This window comes from Alligator sinensis, unplaced genomic scaffold (genome assembly GCF_000455745.1).
Source record: "Alligator sinensis unplaced genomic scaffold, ASM45574v1 scaffold1654_1, whole genome shotgun sequence".
NCBI classification, from domain to species: Eukaryota; Metazoa; Chordata; order Crocodylia; family Alligatoridae; genus Alligator; species Alligator sinensis.
In genome coordinates this window covers 77,302-91,807 of record NW_005843425.1, presented here as the reverse complement: position 1 = coordinate 91,807, position 14,506 = coordinate 77,302, and the positions used below count along the sequence as shown (strand labels likewise).

General features: G+C 44.7%; 1 long non-coding RNA gene across 1 annotated transcript; it reads right to left on the bottom strand.

The window, feature by feature from the left end:
- Positions 1-220: 220 nt before the first annotated feature.
- Positions 221-3,091, bottom strand: LOC102380231. Its single transcript, XR_325478.1, has 2 exons — positions 3,006-3,091; positions 221-1,264 (listed from the first exon to the last, which is right to left on the bottom strand). It is a non-coding gene; the product is annotated as an uncharacterized LOC102380231 (long non-coding RNA).
- Between the last annotated feature and the right edge of the window lie 11,415 nt (positions 3,092-14,506).

Sequence of the window (14,506 nt, the reverse complement as noted above, 5' to 3'; positions counted from 1 at the left end):
AAGGACCAGATGCTGTACATGAGAAAGAAAAACAAACACCCCATTTAGGGTAGGAGCAAATAACAGGGTACACAGACATGCTCCAGGGCTGATTTTCATCTCTGTGTAAGACTTCAGTAGGAATTAAGTCATGCTGGTTGCTGACCTCTGCACAGGAGGGAATTTCACCAGAGGGACTGCAAATAAGGAATGGAGGGGAAAAAAACCCAGGAGACAAATATTATGCTGCAGAGTAATGTTAATTTTAATGCACATAAGAAATTGAATATACAGTCACAGAACAAATACAGAGGAGAGAGCAAATATTCCCAAGCTTTTCCAAAGGACCACAACTGGGACTCTACGCCTGGCCCATTTTGTACAAGGTGTGCTTCTTTCTTTCAGCTGCTGACTTTTACTACCAAGCTGTTTCCATTTATTTACTAGTTGTCTCACTGAACAATGTCAAATGAGGAAAAGCACAATATAAGGAGGGGAATAAACAGCTTCTCCATGATGCAGTTTATGTAGCCAAGTTTCATGTTAGAAGCAAAGGATAAAAGAGCATCTCTTTCCCATTGACACCAAAAACATTTGACACCACTGTGGTTGTGTCAAGTGATCTGCAATGGATTGCAAGTGGACTCTAGGGAAACAGAGGCTTCCTTTTAAATGACATCACAACATGAAGAGGCCTTAATACTTAAGAGCGCAGAGAATGCAAAGTTCCTAGAGTGACCAAGAAAAGCATAGGAAATACATGTATGGGGAAGGCAGCCTTCTTCCAATGCTAAGCCCTCTAACTACGGAGGTACTGAGTGCTTAGCACTGCTTAAAGCCATCTCCTTTGGGTCAGCCGTGAATCTGTATCCTGTTTTTCATGTTTTCATTGCCCCAAGTGCCGTGGATATTCAAGATGGATTTAGCATGGCCAGCACTTTCCATAGCTGCCCCTACGCCCCCAGCGGGAAGCGTAAGGGTAGCAGAATCCAGAACCGTACGAGCTCCCAAGCCCATAACTGTATGGCCTTCTGTAGTTGCATGGATCCCAACAACTATTCCAAGATGACCTTGAATAGCAGGGATCCCAGCAACTGCTCCAAGATGGCCTTCTATAGCAGGGGTCCCAACAGCCACTCCAAGATGACCTTCTGTAGTAGGGGTCCCAACAGCCACTCCAAGATGGCCTTCTGTAGCAGGGGTCCCAACAACCAGACTGGCCCTTGTACCAGAGGTCTTCAGTTGTGTCTAGGTTGTCAAACATCTTGCTGTGATGGAGGTGAACCTGAAACACAGCAGGGAGCAGAGGAAACATGACACATCTGCAGTTCTGGTGGGATCAAGGGTCAAAACTTGGGTGCAACTCTCTGGGCAATCTGGTAGGGACCCAGATATTGGGGGATGGAGCAGGGAAATGATGACCTCAGACCTCCTTTCTGCTTGTGTCACTACTCTCCTTTCCCCCCTCTTGCCTCATTGCTCTACTTCCCCTCAGCCTCTCCCCTAAACAACAGCTTCAAAGCCTTCTCACTTTCTTTGCCTGCAAAATGCTGGATGGAAACCAGGCTCCAGGGCTGTTTGGGGCAGCTGTAGCAGGAATTGGTGAGGGAGCCTTTAGTCCAGGCCTTGGCAGCCCCTGGCCCGATGGCGCAGGCACAGTCCTGGGACGTGGGGAATGTGCATCCACGTCAGGACCCAGAACCCAAGTCTTCCACTTTATGTCTCCTACCACTAGGATGTTGGTGGCCATAGGTGAATTGCACCTCTGATGTTTGTTGCACTTGGTGCAAGTCAGGGCTGTGGGGAATCAGTTCAACTGGGGAGAGATGTGGGATGTTAGATATTGCTCCCTCTCTTCTGGAATTCACATGCTACCTGGTTTGAATTGAGGACCGAGCCTCTTTATTTGAGCCAAGGGGACCCTGGACACCGAACTCAGGATTTTGATTGCCACTTCTGATTGGACACATCTCCTTTTTTGCACAAGACATGGCACAGCATTGCCTCAACTGGGTCCCTCTTTCACTCTGGCTGTAAGTGTCCCAACTGCCCTTGAAATGCCAACCTCACCTGTGGGCCCCCTAATGCCAGCCACCCACCAACTGCAACAAAAGCAACAAAGAGAAGTGGAAGACCCTGAGCAATGCAGAAGGTGCAGTGCAGTAAGTGTCAAGCCTTACTGATGCTTGCAATGACAGACATACAAAGGCCAACTTAGAAATGGACATAGATCAGCAATGAAATGACTAAATCCTGGTGCTTCTGGTCACATGTTAACTTGGGTCCCAGTTCTTCTCGTCTGTCCCTTGCTCCAGTCCCTTTAAGCTGCCCTGCTGACCAGCCCCTCTTCAGCCCCCTTATCCTCAAAGCACTTACTGAAACTGGGGAACGCAGCCCTTGTTTCAGAGAAGAGTCCCACTTCCCGTCAATTTTGGAAAAATTTCGTGCAGGCCGGGGTAGGGACATATGAGGGAAATTCTAATCACGAGTCAGCAAATTTTCTAACAAATACATGGGGAAAAGTGTCTTTTATGGCAAGAAAACAGAAGGAATAGCAGTTGATTTCAAAGGAATTTAACTAACTCTGTGCAGTTGAGAATCTGCACCTGCTGTTTCTAATCGCGCACACAAAAACCCAATGCATCACAACAGTGACTCTGTTGAACTTTTGTCTTGTCTCCAGTAATACCAAGTGCCACTTGCTTCCTAAAGCAAGAAGAAAGCTTGGAATGAATGCACTATGGAATTTCTTCTGTACACATCCAAGTTAAAAGAGGAGTATGAAGTTTGTCAGTCTCAATGATTCAAACACCCGATCCTTAATGAAAAGTAAGAGCGATCGTCTCAAATTCTCATGCGTCTGTCAAATTGCTGCCATTTCTTTGAAAGTTTCTGCACTTCTTTAGTTCCCCTTAATATCCTAAAACATCCTAGAGTATATATATGCAAGATTCAGTCCTAATGTTAAAAGATTGTTTAACACAGTATCCCCATAGTTAAAAGAGATTGAGGTGAATCGGACTTACCTGGTTTACCACAAGAGTGAATCAAGAGAAGCGAGTAAATAGCACTGGTTTGCAGGTCCTTTTATACAGATTCCTAAATGACCTGGTGCATTTGAAACACGCTTTTCTTGCTTCTTAGATGCAATACATTCTGTTGTGGATGTCACACCTTCAATTTAAATAATTGTTTTCATGGTTGCTTATAATTATTAATGTGTCCTCTGCCTCCCGGGATTTCACATGCACACTAAATGTTTTTCCATTCTATAAATTTCTGGACCAGCTACATTCCTGGTCTTATGGAAATGACTTAATAGAGGTTGCACTGGGAGGGAAGGGTAAAACTTGCTGACAATCAGAGTTTCTTTCTTAGGGGGGAAAATTATTCAGCACTTGGACCTTAGCATTGAGCTTGATTCAGAACAGAAACAAATATTTTCACCATTTACCAAAATGGTAAAGCTAACAGGCTGTTTTCTAAACATTTTGAGATTTAAATCTTCAAGTGTATTTCTATAATTTAATTTTGTTTTTAGAAGCCCCTCAAAAGAGCCAAACGACTGAAAGGAAGGACAAAGAGGTAAGAGTGTCACATAGCTCATAGCTCCTGACACGCACTCAGAAGTGTTCAGAGTCACTCAGATGCTGGGTTGTACCTTAGAGAAGGGTTTTCGCTTTCCCCATCCCCTCTTCTGACAGGCCCACCACACTCAATACCACTCCATACACTTCACCTCCACCCTCTAAAAACCTGCATAGATCATGTGTTCACTTTCGTAAAGGAAATAATGGGATATTTTAAGGAGAATATGAGTTGCCCATTAAGATTTTATTTTTTAGGAACTATTAACTGCAAAGGGGAGGGGGACATTTTTTCATTTGAATCACCTGAAATATCTTATAACAAAGCTTTCCACCTTGTACTACCTAATGAACTTCTCTATTTTACACCTCCATTAACAACTAAGCAACTTAGACTTGCTATTTCCTTAGCAGAAGTCTCCTTTTCCTGCGCAAAGGACGTGAAGTGAAAGGAGATGGCAACATGATGTACTTGGCTATTGTTTACTTCGGAAGGTGACCCAGAAGATGCTCCCCCGAAAAAAAACAAAAGATATGAAAGCCAAACATGGGCATGGCTCTGAAATAATTATTAGCCTGTCAGTGATACATTTAGACATTTTAACTGCCAAACCTCCTTTAATAAGGAATAGCATTAATGTTATTTTGCGACATAATGTCCCGGGGCTCACAGAGTCGGTTTCACATTGCACATGTAGCAGTCAGGAACATCAAGTTTATAAAGTCATTAAATGACAGTCAAGTGACCTTCAACTCAAGGTCTCACTACTTAGTTTCACACAAAATAAGGATAATAACAGACACAGTGGATATTCTAATTTTCTCCATATTGAGGGAATCAAAGCTCTTCATTAACATGTATTAAAGCTGTCACAGCACCAAATCATTATATTACTACAAAGTTCAAACTGGAGGACACCCTGTATGTAGCAATACAGACACTGTAAAAATGCGGATCAAAATCAAAATGCAGATCTGTAAGCCATCCTTAGGTCATGAGTTGTTATTGCATTGCAATTTGGTGCTGTCTGATTTGCATTTCAAAAGCAGCCGCAGGTTTCTCTCTCTTTTAATAAACAATTCTCTTTTAAAGTTCACAGCCAGATCTGCTGGTGCTATTACTTAACACAGCAATCAACTTCAAGGACTCTTGAAGGAGAGAAAGAAAGAGAGACAGGAGACATACGCACAAGAAAGAGAGAAATACTCTTCTCCTTTCCCAAATTAAATGAAAATTTTTTTGGAGTGGCTTTCTGTAACAGGGTTTCAGGCTCTTTGCAAAACATGGCTCCTATCACACACCAAGTCTGCTCAGCATTCAGATTAGCTTAATCATCTCTACCCACTTCCATTCATAAAGAACACAAGAAATGCCAGACTGAGACACATCACAGGACCATCCGGCAGGTCACAGGTGTCTTACAGTGGCAGAGGGCATGTTAAGGGGAAGAATAGTGAAACAGATAAACCCAAACTGTTCTCTCCCCTGCCCCTCGCTTCTGCAGCTTCTAGGTGACCAACAATGTTTTATTCTCTCTCACTTGCATATCTGCCTAGGCTTCATATTTGAAATATATGAAGATGCCAACAATTGTCTTGGCCAGGCATAGAAAAAGATGACGATGCTCATCCCCAATAGCTTCAAGGCTGCAACTTAGAGCTTTCATAAGACCCCATGCTTTATTTTGTCCTAAAGCCATCCCCAGCAATCACCAGCAGGCAGCTCAGCAATACTGGTTTCCCATGAATCCTGATACCACCACACTTGTGAAACCACAGGAGGTCAATAAAAAATGAATTTCTAATTTACGTGAAGGGGAATTCAACCCAGACACCCCACGCCCCCCACAAAAAATCCACAAACAATATAAAGTAATACATGATCAAAGCCGAAGTCAGTCCAGGTTTTTAAAAATCATAAGTGCGGTTCACTGGGAAGCATTTGAAGTCCATCCACCAGTCAATGGGCTGACATCCATTGGTTGGGTGGGCATTGAATCAGAAAAATGTAGCTGCACATATGAGCATACTAAACAATGGCTCCTTCCTCCCTTTGAGCTTCTGAACCCCCAATGAATACAGTAGAGTCAGACAACAAGACTATTTGATCCATAAGGTTTTAATTTTAAAGGCACCTAGGGGTGTAATTTGCAGGTTATAACTTAAATTAAAAAACACAATAATCACAAACACGGAGTGAAACGATTACAGCATTTGGAGGAATGACACACATGACAAAATTTGTTTCATCGCTAATAAGGACCTCGAGCACAGAAGATGCCTCAAACACTCCCGGCGGCCTAAGAACTGTATAAAAGGTCTCACAGATGAGGGTGATTTAATCATTTCTTGACTCTTCTCTTCAGTGAGCCGGGTAAGTCCAACTTAGCTTGATCTCTTAAAACTATTTAGCATTAGGTTTTAAATTTAATAATTGATCTTGTACTTGTATTCAATGCTCAAGGTCTTTCCCTTGTTTTTGCTGCTTTTGTTGCAGTTGGTGGGTGGCAGGAATTAGGGAGCCCACAGGTGAGGTTGGCATTTCAAGGGCATTTGGGACACTAGTGGCCAGAGAGAAGAGGGACCAGCTGAGGTGATGCTGTGGCATGGGTTGTGCAACGAGTAGGTGTGCGCAGTCTGGGTGACAATCAAAATCCTGAGTTAGGTATCCAGGGTCCCTTTAGCTCAAATGAAGAGACTCAAGCTCCCCCAAGCCAAAGCAGGCAGCATGCTAAGCCACTGCAAAGCCCAGAAAAGAGGGAGCAATATCCAACATCCCACCTCTCGCCCCAATTGGGGTGATTCCCCACAGCCCTGACTGCCCAGGACTGTGGGATCGAAAACTGGCAACTGCGTAAGGCTGAACCCTTCCTGCAGTGCAACAAGTGTCAGAGGTGCAATCCACCTTTGGCCCCAGATCCCAATGGCAGGAGACAGAAAGAGGGAGACTTGGGTTCTGGGTCCTGAATCTCCCACACAGGGCCCGGGAGCCTGCTTTCCAGCCAGCATTTCGAAGGCAAAGAAAGTGAGAGGCTGAGGGCAAGTGGAGCAAAGAGAGGGGAGGGAGGAAAGGAGAGCAGTGACACAGGCAGAAAGGAGGGGTTGAGGTCAGCATTTCCCTGCTCCATTCCCCAGTCTCCGGGTCTCAACCAGATTGCCCTGAGAGTTGCCCCCAAGTTTTGAGCCTTGATCCCATCAGAACTGCACATGTGTCATGTCTCCTCTGCTCCCTGCCATGTGTTTCAGGTTCACCTCCAGCACAGCAAGATGTTTGACAGCCTGGACACAATTGAAGACCTGTGTTACCAGGGCTGTTGGGACCTCTGCTATAGAAGGCCATATTGGAATTGTTGCTGGGACCCATGCACCTACCGAAGGCCATCTTGGTCTGGTTGCTGGGACCCATGCACCTACAGAAGGCCATATATCTATGACAACTGCTACGGCTATGGGGGCTTGTACGGTCTTGGTGGCTGCTATCCTTACTCTTCCCGCTGGGGCCATAAGTACAGCTATGGCAACTGCTGGCCGTGCTAAATCTACCTGCAATATCCATGGCACTTGGAGCAACACAGACATGAAAAACAAGTCACAGATTCACGGCTATCCCGAAGGACAAGGCTTGGAGCAGTGCTAAGCACTCAGCACCTCCATTGTGAGGGCTCAGCACTGCTACAAGACTCCCTCCCCCATACATGTGTTTCCCATGCTTTTTTTTGTCATTCTAGGAACTTTGTATTCTCCGCACTGTTAAGCATGAAGGCCTCTTCATGCTGTTCAGTTATTTAAACAGAAGCCTCTGCTTCCTTAGATTCCACTTGTAACCCACTGCAGACCACCTGACACAGCCACAGTGGTGCAAAAGGGTCTTGGTGTCAAAAGAGAAGCTGTTTTATCCTTTGCTTCTAACTAGAAACATAGCTAAACAAACTGCATCATGGAGAAGCTGCTTATTCCCCTCCTTACATTGTGCTTTGCCGCATTTGACATTATTCAGGAAGAATAGAAGTTAATGCATAGATGGAAACAGCTTTGTAGTAAAAGTCAGCAGCTGCAAAGAGAGAAGCACACCTTGTACAAAATGGGCCAGAAGCAGAATCCCAGTTGTGGCCCTTTGGAAAACCTTGCGAGTATTTGCTCTCTCCCCTGTATCCCTTCTGTGTCTGTGTACTCAATTTCTTCTGTGCATTAAAATTACTCTGCAGCATAAGATTTGTCTCCTGGGTTTTTTCTTCTCTCCATTCCTTATTTGCAAACCTGTTGGTTAAATTCCCTTCTGTGCAGAGCCCCACACACAGCATTACTCAGTTCCCACTCAATTCCTACACAAAGAAAATCATCCCTGGACCATGCCTGGGTGCCCTTTTCTTTCCTCCTATCCCAGATGAGGTGTTTGCTATTTTTTCTCATATAGCGCACCTGGTCCTTTCCAGCCACAGCTTCATGACTGATAATAATGTGCTTTCTGCATTCCAGAAAGATAGTCTGAGCATTCAAATCTCTCCAACCCTTTCCTCCCATACTTCTGGAAACAGAGAGCAGCCTCCTGTCTCCCTCCCAATCGCTCCAACCCCTTACTTTGGATTGGACGAAAGCTTATCAAAATTAAAACAAATCAAGCTTAAGCAGAACTGATCTGCAGTCCTGATTTTTAAACACATCTCTGTGAAAAAGGAGGAGCCCAGGGCCTGTCTGCAACTCTGTTATTGGAGGCAGTAGTGCCCTGTTGCATTTGCCCAGAACTTAGATTTGGGTGGTTTCCTTCTGTAGGATTGCAGAAAAAAATAGAGACTGCTTAGCTGCTTGAAAGACCTTGAGTTTCAGAGACCTCCCTTAATTCTAGTAGCCACCCAACAGAAAAGATTAAAGGGACAGAAACTATCACCATCATATGGAGAACTTTGGTTTGCTTCCTTCAACCAGTACACTTTGGATCCAATCCCGTAGCGGGTTGCCTATCCATCGGACCATATGATGATCAAGGCCACAGTTCCCCAGCTTATGAGGACATCATGGAGAACTAGGTCAAAGGCCTTCTTGAAGTCCAGATAAATGACAGCCACATCATCTCCCTTCTCCAGGGCATATGTTACCTGGTCATAGAAGGCAATGAGATTGGTCAGGCAAAACCTACCAGTCACAAAGCCATGTTGGCTGGCATTCAGAAGCTTGCCTTCCATTAGTCTGGCATTGATGAATCCTTTGACAATTTTCTCCAGGATTTTTCCAGGGACGGACATCAGACTGATTGGTCTATAGTTCCCCGGGTCATCACTTTTCCCTTTCTTGTAGATAGGGACCATGCTGGCTCTTTTCCAGTCATCCAGGACCTTGCCCAAGTGCCACAATTTTTCAAATAACCCTGCCAATGAGGATGCAATGGTGCCTTCCAGTTCTTTCAAGACCCTTGGATGCATTCCATCTGAGCCCACGGACTTGTGAATGTCCAGTTTCTCAAGGTGTTCCTTCACCTGATCGACGTTGATTTGGGGCCCATCACCTGCTCCCAAATTAGTTTGTGCCATTCCTGGCAGTGTGATCTTCATGGGAGGGTGAAAAACCAATGCAAAAAAGTCATTTAGGAGATTGGCCCTTTCTTGGGCATCTGATGTCAGTTGCCGCATTGGATCTCTCAGGGGCCCAATACTGTCCTTGTTCTTTTTCCTACTTCCCACATATCTAAAGAAGGACTTTTGGTTGTCCTTGATCCCCATAGCTAGCCTAAGTTTGGTTTGTGCCTTGGCTTTTCTCAACCGCTCTCTGTAGGTGCAGGCGAGTGCAGAGTAAGGCTCTTTGGTAATGCTTCCTGTTTTCCAGCTGGTGTAAGCTACTCTTTTAAGCTTAATGAGGTCCAACAGTTCCTTATTCAGCCATAGGAGCTTCCTTGCTCATTGACTGTATTTCTTTTGAGAAGGGATGGCTTTGCTGTGCACTTCAAGGATTATGTTTTTGAGCGATGACCATTCCTCATGTACTCCCATTTCTGGGAGGGTATGGCCTCTGATTGCCTGACTGACCAGTTCTCTCAGTTTGCAGAAGTCAGCCTTCCCAAAGTTAAGGATTTCTGTTTTGCTGTGGGCTTTGCCTGCTCTTCAGTGAACTAAGAAGGTAACCAATTCATGGTCACTGTCACCAATCTTCCCCTCAATCTGCAGATCTCTCACCAGGTCCTCCCCTTTGGCCAGGACCAGATCCAGCAATGCCTCTCCCCTAGTTGATCCATTGACCACCTGGCTTAGGTAAAAGTCATCGATGCATGTGAGAAAGCTAAGCGACCTGTCAGATTCGGCCATGCGCTCATCCCAAGAAATGTCAGGGAAGTTAAAGTCTCCCATGACAATCAAGCTTTGGTAGCGTGCAGCTTCGACCTGTTCCCTAATTAATTCCTGATCTAGGTCTTCCTCTTGGTGGGGGTGGTCATCAGGTACCATAAGAAAATGAGCTACTTTAGGAAGGAATAGAAATTGTACTTCACTGCAGAAAAAAGTCTTATGGAAAGAAAAATGAACTTGCACCATCAGGACAAACTGCATTTTTAGTCTGGAAGTTGCAGGCATATTTAACTAGTGTAGCTCTTACCCTTGCACATTCTTGGGAGAGATTTTCCTGCTCTTCACAATTACAGTCTGAATGGCAATCACATACTATCATCTGCTTTCATCAAATTGACCTGTTCTTTTTGGTAGAATGGCAACTATTCTTCATTCAGGAAGATAAAACTACAATTATGTTATGAAGGTGTTGGTGAAATTTTATCCCAGCAAGACTCCAAGGGTAATATCAGTTGTTAGTATAACTATCTGGCAATATAAATTAAACACAGGGATTTTCTTTTCAGACTGGTATTTTGATACAACTGTCCCTCTTTATAGAAAAAAAGATAGAGATGATCCTGAGAATTTTATCCAATTAACCCTTTTTGTTTTTATTTTCAAAGTATATTCCAACTGGAGGAAATCAGAGGACAAAGCTGCAAGCTTTTAAAAAGTCTTCTCAAATCTAGACAACTACTTTGTGTTTGCACATTTGATATATATTTTTGCACCACAAAGGAAAAGTATTATGAGTCTGTGAATCTATGAATCTATGAGTCCTAGAATTTATTCAATACGGCCAATGGAAAATGAGGGACTGAATAGTTTGCAATTTTTATGCAAACATCTACTAGTCTGTACAGGGCTGAGCACAATGGGCTCCAGTCTTGGTTGCCCTATAGGTACCACCATAGAGGATACAATGAACAAAAACAAGTAAAAGAAAACTCATTGCAAAAAACCCACTCCTTTAATATAAAGGAAACTCCACCCTCTAAGTGGACATGAATTTTATGCTCAAAATTACCTTGAGTTTTCCATTACATCCTACTGATTTCTTTTGACCCATTCTCTACTGCCCAACAGAAGTTTGAATCCAGACTGAAAGAAGTCACTGATACCACTCTAAAATAGACACACAATTCTCTCAGATCAGATACATGCCATTTTGCTCTCTGTTGATGTAGATACAAGTGCTTTTATAAGATCTAAGTCCATTTAAAACTAAGCTAAAACATAGAGCTGCACATTAAGATTTTGGAGACCAACCCAGAAATAGATTGGAAGTAAATAAGACACCCATCTCATTCATTATCTTGATATGCCCAAAAACCAGATTGCAAAAAATTTTAGTCATTCCATCAGGATATATTCAAGAAATGATCCACCAGCTGTGTTGCAAACACACCTACACTAGCCCATTCTTACACATATGCCAATTATACTACATCAAAGACATTCCCAGGAATTGGGACTTTCAAGTTCCATATAAGAAGATTAGCAGACTATATTCATTGCATCAATGAAGGCGCATGGTTTTTAGGTATCTAGTACTGACTGCAGTGCAAACAATTTGTGTTATATAAAGTGACCGGAGGAGCCACAGGTTGACACAGAGCCAGCATGACCTGATAAGCAGAAACTGCCTTTATCAGGGAACAGAACCCTAGGTTCTGGCCTCTACGTCCAATGTCATTGATTAATTTAATCCTAGGACTATGGCAGACAAGGTTCCTTGGGTGAATTTGATATCTTTTATTAGACCAACCCAAATGGTTGGAGAATAGTTATTAAGCAAGCTTTTGGGTTCAAAAACCCTTCATCAGGCTAAGGAAGCTTCAGCAGTTGGTGTGTGCTCTGACATGCAAAATGTATGAATGACCCTGGTGCCAGGGGGACCATAATCCAGGATGCCCCTTTCCTAGTGAGTTCCCTAACCATTAGACACAGAGTCAGATTTTCTCTTGCTTTCTTTCCTATGACATTTGTGTTTTGTGATGTCATGCTAACAGAGACTAACATTGTAGGCTAGCTGTGTTAGGACTGTGTCTGTGAACATTTTCATGGATTTGGTTCCATACTCTTTGATGCCTATTTAACAGGGGCTGCTAGTTTCAGATTGGCAATAATATGAAACATGGCAGAGCTAATTTTCTGAAGTTCTTGGGGATCAGGCCCCTAACACTGGATTCACCTCAACCCACAAACTGCTCTTGGCTTGTACGCATTGGGACTATGGAGAGCATCTTCAGAAAGAAGGAAACAGAAGGCCAAAAATGGGATTCAATATCATTTTAATGTAAATGCAAAGCAGAGTCTACAATGACAGAATGAAAGAACACAGACAGGAAAGACTATTTTCAGGGGTGCAAAAAGGATCCCAACCAATCTTCCATTCGGAGGCAAGGCATTCCAAGCAACAATTCTTCCTTCATGGCAGCTGTAGGATTTTGACTACAGCCGTAGGATTTTGTACAGTCCTGGACTGTAACCATTTTAAATTATTCATTTGATCCTGGTCTTGTCAAAGTAGGCAAACCATAATAAGAAAGGAAACGATTAGGTTGAATCCCCCTTATAAATCTGCTGTACTAAGATCAGAAGTCAGAAACAAAAGATACATATTCACAGATAGGCTAGGAGAGGCAGCACCCCCCATTCTTATTGGCACGAGATTATTTCTACAAAGCTTTGACAATGGAAAATGGCCTTGTAGTGAGTGTAAACAGAAGCTATGCCCACCTTCCAGATCTTGCTAGGGGGAATAAAGGAGACCTAGCAGAGCTGGAGGTCAAACTTATGTCCATAGTAGTATGAATCCAGACTGATCAAAGAGCAATACACATCCCCAACAAACAGCACTGGGTCAGAGGAGGGACAGACTGAAGTGCTCTGGGTCCGTATACAAGGGGGTCATGGGAAAAGGGACTTAATGGTAGGGGTTTACTACAAGTCACCCAACCAGGGGGAAGAGCTGGACCGGAAATGCTCAGGTCAGCTTGCGGAGGCAGTTAAGTCAAGGGACGTGGTCATCATGGGTGACCTAAACTATCCAGACATCTGCTGGGAAGAGCAGTCAGCCAGGTCTGACCACTCACGTAGGTTCCTAGCTGAGTTACAGGACCTCCATCTAACCCAGGAGGTGCACAGTCCCACCAGGGGAAATGCCTTGTTGGACCTGGTCCTGGCCACGGGTGATGACCTGGTGAGTGGACTGCGGGTTTTCGACCACCTGGGCAATAGCGATCATCGCCTACTGGAATTCATCATCCAGCGCAGGGTGTCAAAGGCCTACAGCAAGGAAACTGCCCTAGACTTCAGGAGGGCAGATTTCAATGATGTGAGGAGACTAGTTGGGGAGGCACTGATGTCCCGGAGGGGAGGGGAGTTGGGAGTCCAGGAAGAGTGGTCGTTCCTTAAGGAGACGATCCTCCAAGCCCAAAGGATATCAATCCCCACATGGATAAAAGGGGGCAAGAGTGCTCAAAAGCCCCCATGGCTCACAAAAAGCATCCATGAACATCTCAAAGCTAAAAAGGAGGTGTACACCCAATGGAAAGGAGGGGCCATCACCAAGGAGGATTATACCTCCATTGCCCAAGATTGTAGGGGGTCTGTTAGGATGGCTAAGGTGGAGATGGAACTGGGACTAGCGATCCGGATCAAGGACAATAAGAAGTCCTTTTTTTAAATACATAGGGGGTAAAAAGAAGGTACCAGATAGCATGGGGCCTCTGCAAGATGCACTAGGAAATCTTGTGGTCACACCAGATGACAAAGCTAACCTCTTTAACAATCTCTTTGTCTCCATCTTCTTGAGCAGGGACCGGGGCATCCCCCACACTGGGATCCCCAACAGACCAAGGGGAGGCACTGCCAGGCCCAGGGTCAGTGAGGACCTAGCCAGGGAACTTCTGGAGGGACTGGATGTGTTCAAATCAGCAGGTCCTGACAATCTCCACCCCAGAGTGCTGAGGGAATTAGCAGAGGTCATTGTGGGACCCCTGGCACAGCTTTATGAGCACTCATGGTGCTCTGGCGAGGTGCCAGAGGACTGGAAAAGGGCCAATGTGGTCCACATTTTCAAAAAAGGGAGAAAGGAGGACCCAGGAAACTACAGACCCGTTAGTCTTACCTCAGACCTCGGGAAACTCTTTGAGAAAATTATCCAGGAGCGCATCTACGATGGACCAGCAGGGGAGATCATGCTTAGGGGCAGTCAACATGGATTCGTTTGAGGCAGGTCCTGTCAGACCAATCTGGTTCCCTTCTATGACCAGGTCACAAGAGCCCTGGACGCAGGTGTTGCGGTGGACATAGTCTTTCTGGACTTTAGGAAGACCTTTGACACTATCTCTCACTCCCTCCTCTTTAAAAAATTAGGCGACTGTGGTGTTGACGCCTACACAGTTAGATGGGTCGCAAATTGGCTGGAGGGCCGCACCCAGAGAGTGGTGGTGGGTGGGTCATTTTCCACCTGGAGGGAGGTGGGCAGTGGGGTTCCACAGGGCTTGGTCCTCAGGCCCCCACTGTTCAATATCTTCATCGTTGACTTGGATGAGGGGGTGAAAAGCACCTTGTTCAAATTTGCAGATGACACTAAGATGTGAGGAGAAGTGGGCACGC